The sequence below is a fragment of the Salvelinus namaycush genome, chromosome 24, assembly GCF_016432855.1.
Source record: "Salvelinus namaycush isolate Seneca chromosome 24, SaNama_1.0, whole genome shotgun sequence".
Classification (NCBI taxonomy): Eukaryota; Metazoa; Chordata; class Actinopteri; order Salmoniformes; family Salmonidae; genus Salvelinus; species Salvelinus namaycush.
This window is the reverse complement of record NC_052330.1, coordinates 11,321,078-11,327,367: the sequence shown is the minus strand read 5'-3', so window position 1 is coordinate 11,327,367 and position 6,290 is coordinate 11,321,078.

The following is a 6,290-nucleotide window of genomic DNA, read 5'->3' as shown; positions in this document are numbered from 1 at the left end:
CATTGTATCTAACTGAAAATAATCTGTATTTAGTGTGTTTAGTGTGAAAAACATTTCAATTGCTGTGTGGTTACCTTTTTTTGTAGATATGGGTCTTATAGCGACAACTCTTGCGGTGGCTTTTACCATTGGCACCACTACATTTGTGTGGTTACCTTTTCTCATAGTGGGAACTCTTGGAGTGGCTTTCTCTTTAGGGGGCTCGGGTTCCAAAACAACTAGTGCAAAGATTCTATTATTTATTACATTACATACTAATAAAACAAAAAGATAATAAGGCTCCTGATTGAACAAGTTAATTAAGCCAAGCAGGATGTAGGAAGCGCTATACCATTCTTTACAAGTGACCATTTGGCGTTGGCTTTTGCAGTAGACGGTTCTGATAGAAACAATAAATGTAAGAAGTGTTTAACTGCAGTTCATAGTGAGCATTTACTCAAGTTAACATTTGTGAAATACCGTATTACCTTTCTTGGTAGTGGGTGTGGTTGTCTTGCTAGTGGTTGCCTTGACTTTTTCTTTGGAGATTGCAGGCTCTAAAATAGTAATATATCCACACTTAGAACATGTGTTCATTTGTTGACTGGAATAACTTGATCTAAGTTGATGTTACCTTTCTTTGTAGGAGTTATTTTGTCCTTGTCCTTTTCCACAGGATCTGAGACAAAGGAAAATGCAAAATATGCTCATCATTCAAAGTACAGTATTCATACAGCTCAATGTTGCTCTGAGAATCCCATAGCACCTACATATATTTGTTACCTTTCTTGGCAGCTGTTGTCTTAGCTTTATCTTCGGAAACAACAACCTCTGAAACAAAGAACACAGACCAAAAACTTAAATTCACCCACTGAACAACTCTAAAAAGTAAACATATATAAAATGTCTGTGTATACACATTACAACATACACTGGAGTACCTTTCTTTGTCGTGGAAGGTTTTGTATTTTCTTCAGAGACAACAGCTTCTGGAATGAAAATATCATGGTCAACATTTTCAAATAAAAGTCAAGTACGCAGCATGTTATTAATAATGTACTACCAAAATCTGTACCTTTCTTTACAACAGCTGGTTTGAACTTCCCTTTGGACACCACAAGTTCTAGAAGGAAAGAAAGAAATATAAACTATCTAACTGTATTTAAATACCGAAAGCAATGATCCCGTTCAATTGTACAAATTCTTACCTTGCTTCTTAACTTTTCCTTTAGGAGACTCTGGGAAAAAATTTATGATTGACAAAATATAAGTAGAAAATCTAATCGATGTGTGTCTGCTATGGTGTAATACTTATAAGCAGCTATCTTACCTTTACCTGAAGTAACTTCTAACACTAAACTCTTACCATTGAGTTCATTTACATAACAAGTACTGAACATATACAGTTTTCAGTTAGTGTGAAGGATGATTTGGTATGTAGAGAGTCTCTTACCCGTCTTTGAGGCAGCTGCCTTGGTCTTTTCCTTTGGAACTAAGAGTGAAGAAGAATGTGTTCCGATCAGACATGAACAAGTTATATAAGTGTATCCCTTTGAATCAACACAATATGTTCGTACCCGTCTTTGTGGAGGCAGCCTTTTCTTTGGGAGCCTGTGGTTCTTCAATGGCAAAAACAGTCTGTTAAGAGTTTCCTTTCAAGCACAGTATCAAGGGTCAATAAATAAAACATATGGCATTGAATATGAGCATTTTAATTTACATGGAGAGAATATAAGCATTGTTTCTATCTGTGTGGAAAAGTAATATTCATATTATTTGCAAGCACTCTATCCCTTTAGAGAAAGATGACCTAGTTCCAATATCAGCTACTAAGTTAGAGTTTAAGTTCTGAGAGAATAATTACCTTGAGTCGATGGAGCTGGTGCAGCTCCAGGTGCTGGTTGAGCTGGTTGAACTGGAGCTGTTGGTTGAGCTGGTGCTGGTTGAACTGGAGCTATTGGTTGAGCTGGTGCTGGTTGAGCTGGTGCTGGTTGAACTGGAGCTGTTGGTTGAGCTGGTGCTGGTTGAGCTGGTGCTGGTTGAGCTGGTGCTGGTTGAACTGGAGCTGTTGGTTGAGCTGGTTGAGCTGGTGCTGGTTGAACTGGAGCTATTGGTTGAGCTGGTGCTGGTTGAGCTGGTGCTGGTTGAACTGGAGCTGTTGGTTGAGCTGGTGCTGGTTGAGCTGGTGCTGGTTGAACTGGAGCTGTTGGTTGAGCTGGTGCTGGATGAGCTGGAGGAGCTTGATAAACTTGATAAGCTGGAGGAGCTTGATAAAATGGCTGAGCTGGAGGAGCTTGATAAAATGGCTGAGCTGGAGGAGCTTGATAAAATGGCTGAGCTGGAGGAGCTGTTGGAATTGGCAGTGGAGATGATAAAAAAATTGTAAATTCTTGGACCCAGATGACATATCTCATCATGTATTATGTAACTCTAGATAAAATCAAACAGGTTAGCTAGTTAAAATTGTATGTGACGACAAGGAGAAAAAAGTAGCTGAGGTGGTGAGCAACAAGGGACTAAACCAGGGATGTTAAATAATGTTAAAGAGCAAGAAAACAGATCAGTTAGACTTCTATGTACAATGCCTTTTCATTGCATACTTGGTAACCATGTACTGTACTTAAATGGTACTGAAGTTATAAAATATGGTGCACGAAAAGTAATTCATGTGACAGAATGTAATTGAAAATAATAAAGGGCTTTTACATGTATTTATTTTTTTGTAACCACAAGATCTTTGAGGTGAGAAGCACCAGGAAACACCAAGAGACTGCTGGGAAAAGCCACTGTAACTCGAGGAGCTGACAGACCAATAAAGGAACATAGTACAGAACAGTTTAAAGATGTAAATCTGTAGTATTTTCTAAATGGTTGTTGCTAACACTACCAAATGTTCACCCAGAGATAATCATTAGAAACCTATACAAGGCCATAAGGACATACAGTAAACAGAGGCTATGACGCAAATAACTCTCAGCCCTAGTAACTAGGGCCTGGAAGTTTTCCTGGTGTAGTCATATGGTCAGGAGAAACTCTTCGCCCAAATAACAGCACAAAATGTCAGGCACATTTAAATATTGTTAATGTTGACATTAAATGCCTGATTGGCAAGAATTAAAATAATACCAAATACCTGTCATAGTTGTAGGTGGAAATGGATTGTCTGTGAATATATGATGCACTGGAAGATAAATGGAATCAACACCTTTTCAGTCAAGTTTGAGAAGGATATATTACACTGCACATGTACAGGACTGCATTATACTGCAATAGAAAAGTGACATACAGTATACAGAAAAACAAATACCATTGATATTGTACAGTATATTCAGGGGGTGCTTTAGAGCGTTAGTGTATACTTACAATACCAGCCAGGAGATGATGATGGCCAGTAGACTTGTGTGGGTTGACAGGCGGGAACTGCAACATACAACAACGCACATTCATACAGAACCTACATACGTTATGATATGTTTAATGTATTCAAGAACCTTTCGCTTGAAAGAATGCTTTATTAAAGTGCATGTTAGAAAAACAACATGCTCAAAAGGTGGTCTGATTCGTATCTACTGTATGATCTCTCTCATTCTTGCATGTTCTCTTGCACTGCTGCAATGTGTCCTAAGATGACACAGTGCTACAGTATCTAAATGTTTTATCTCTACAAATGTACCAGGTGCAGGTGCAGGTGCAGGCACCCCAGCATCTACATGTTGAGACTCTGCAATGTGATAAAAAAGAGGTGTTGGACAAACATAACACAAGTACCTTTACAGAAGGACTGTTAAAACCACGGTGTGATTATTGCATGACTGAGTTACCTTCCTTTGTGGCCTTCGCTTCCTTTTTAAGTCTTAGTTCTAAGGAGGGAAAGGGAAACGGTACGGTACAATGGGGTTACATCTGATAGTTGACTTTGAAGTCTTTTTCCACCTCAGCCGCTCTAAAAGACCTTCATCTCCCCACTATAACTGATGAATGGTGGTAGGCACTGAGAAAGAATACCTTTTAATCATCGAATATACTTTTTCCTCCATCTAACTACACAGAAGTATGTACTGTTCTGCAGTGTACAGCCAAAGGACATTGAGGAAGATTTGAATATATGTTTACATATACACGGCTAAGTCATTCATCTTGGGCTTGTACTGTATTTCAGAATGTCTTACCTCTCTTCCTGATCGCCGCTTCTAATTCCAATTTCCTTGCAGCCTCTGGTTAAATGACATAGTTGGAGTTACAGAGATTCAGCCACACATGCAAAGTGATCTTAGAATATTTACATTTATTAATTGTTTCGTTTTGTTTGGTTTTATTCAAACAACTTGCAAACAGCGTTTCCCTGTTATTCATTTGAAATGCAGCAATATAGTAGGCTATTGCATAAGGTCACTTGCCGTTCATCTTATAGACATTTTTCATCTGCTATTTCAGAGATGTTATAATGAGCTGCAAACGGAGATGATTCCTACCTCTCCTTTTTGGCTTCTCAACTGGCCTGCACATGTCACGCTCTTTATGACAGAAAAGGGGAAAATCAATAATGAATACATGTCATTGATGTTCTTCTCATATATCGAGCAACTATTACTTTCAGCTTGTTTCTTCCTTACCTAATATTCTGTATGATCAACATTCAAAATACACAGTAAAAGTACAGAAAACATATAGTTGTCACACAGTACCTCTCTTAGCTCTCACTACTGGTTCCTTTTTAGGGGGCTCTGCCTCTGAAAATGAACGCAGAATACATGACATAAGGGAACATTGTATCCGCATTCTTGCTTTGCACTGAGGTTGCATGCCAAAGATAGACGCAAGCTTTTTGAGAACACGTTCAGGCATGTATAGCTGTTTTATAATAAAACCATATTATTTTTAAAAATGTATGAAAATGAAAAATGTGTGAACATTTAAATAGCTTAGATCATCATTGGCATTATTATATTGAACAGCTAACTACTTATGTCAAATGTAGCAAAGAGGTGAAGCAGATAAACCATCAAGAATATACAATTCAATCTTTGTTCCATCTTTAACTTTGAAAAGATACCTGATCAAACCGGAAGAGAATGAAAGACCCTCCACTAGTATAAAGATCAACAGATTTGCACTAAGATTGAATTGGTTCATCCGTCGCCTCTAGTCTCTATGCTACTTTCAAAGCTACTTTCAAAGCAACATGAAATATCAGCTTCACAACACATACTCTTCCTGTCGGGAGTGGCCATTTTAACTGTGGATGACAAAATTGGTGTAGTCAAACAAGTCACAAAGTTCAGTTTTGAAAAATGATATTATTAATACATTTTAAATTAGGCTCGGACTCAGCTAACACATATAATATGAATGTGTTAGACCAGTATTCAATTTTGATTGTCTTTAACCTTTTATCTTACTCTGAAAAAGGTAATTTCAGACAAGCAATAGGACACTTGAGATTCTACAAAGTCAACAACTCAGAGTGCATACTTTATGATGCAATGCTCATATAATGTGCCTATCTAGCATAGCGCTATCAAACAGAAAACACATCGGCGCAATGTATAGATATAGACATACTGTATCCATCACCAATGTAGATTTACCTCTTTTCAAACAGCAGGGGCCAGCATTGTGCCTATTGCAGCAAGCTTCAATACTGCCATGCTCTCTGAGGTCTCAACGTGCTTCCAGTTACAAACATGTTATTAAGACAAAAACACACTTCATCTGAACACTTCAAGTGAAATCTTACAAAAACATGCAAAAACGTGAAACCAGCGTCACTGGTGCATATAATTTACAGCATACATGGATCACAGTTTATAGTACTTTCCATAGGGCATTCGAGCGATCTTTTGGTTACTGGTCCAACGCTCTAACCGCTAGGCTACCTGCCGCCCTACACATTTTTACACACTGAGAGTTACATATTAAGAGTGCTGCTCTGGGCATGTTAACGGCTTCGCATTCCTGTTCCTCTACTTCTATATAAGCTCTTACTTCAACAGCGACCAACACCCTCCGTAGGGAGCAAGAAGAGATACACTACTGTGATGCTATTCCTAACCACACGAAGGATAAAGTGACTCTAACATACCTTCCCTGGCTAATTCCCTCTTGACACTTTTAGCTATATGTCACAGATATACCGGCAGTTAGTGAAATGCACCCTAATGCGTGGCTTATCTAAACTTCTCCACTAGATGGCGACTTTGAGAAGCAAAACCAAGGAAACACCAACCATATCGCAATATGAAGTCACTGAGGATTGTCATTACTGAACTTTTAATATATGTTTGGTAGAAACACTGCAAGTTGTAACAATG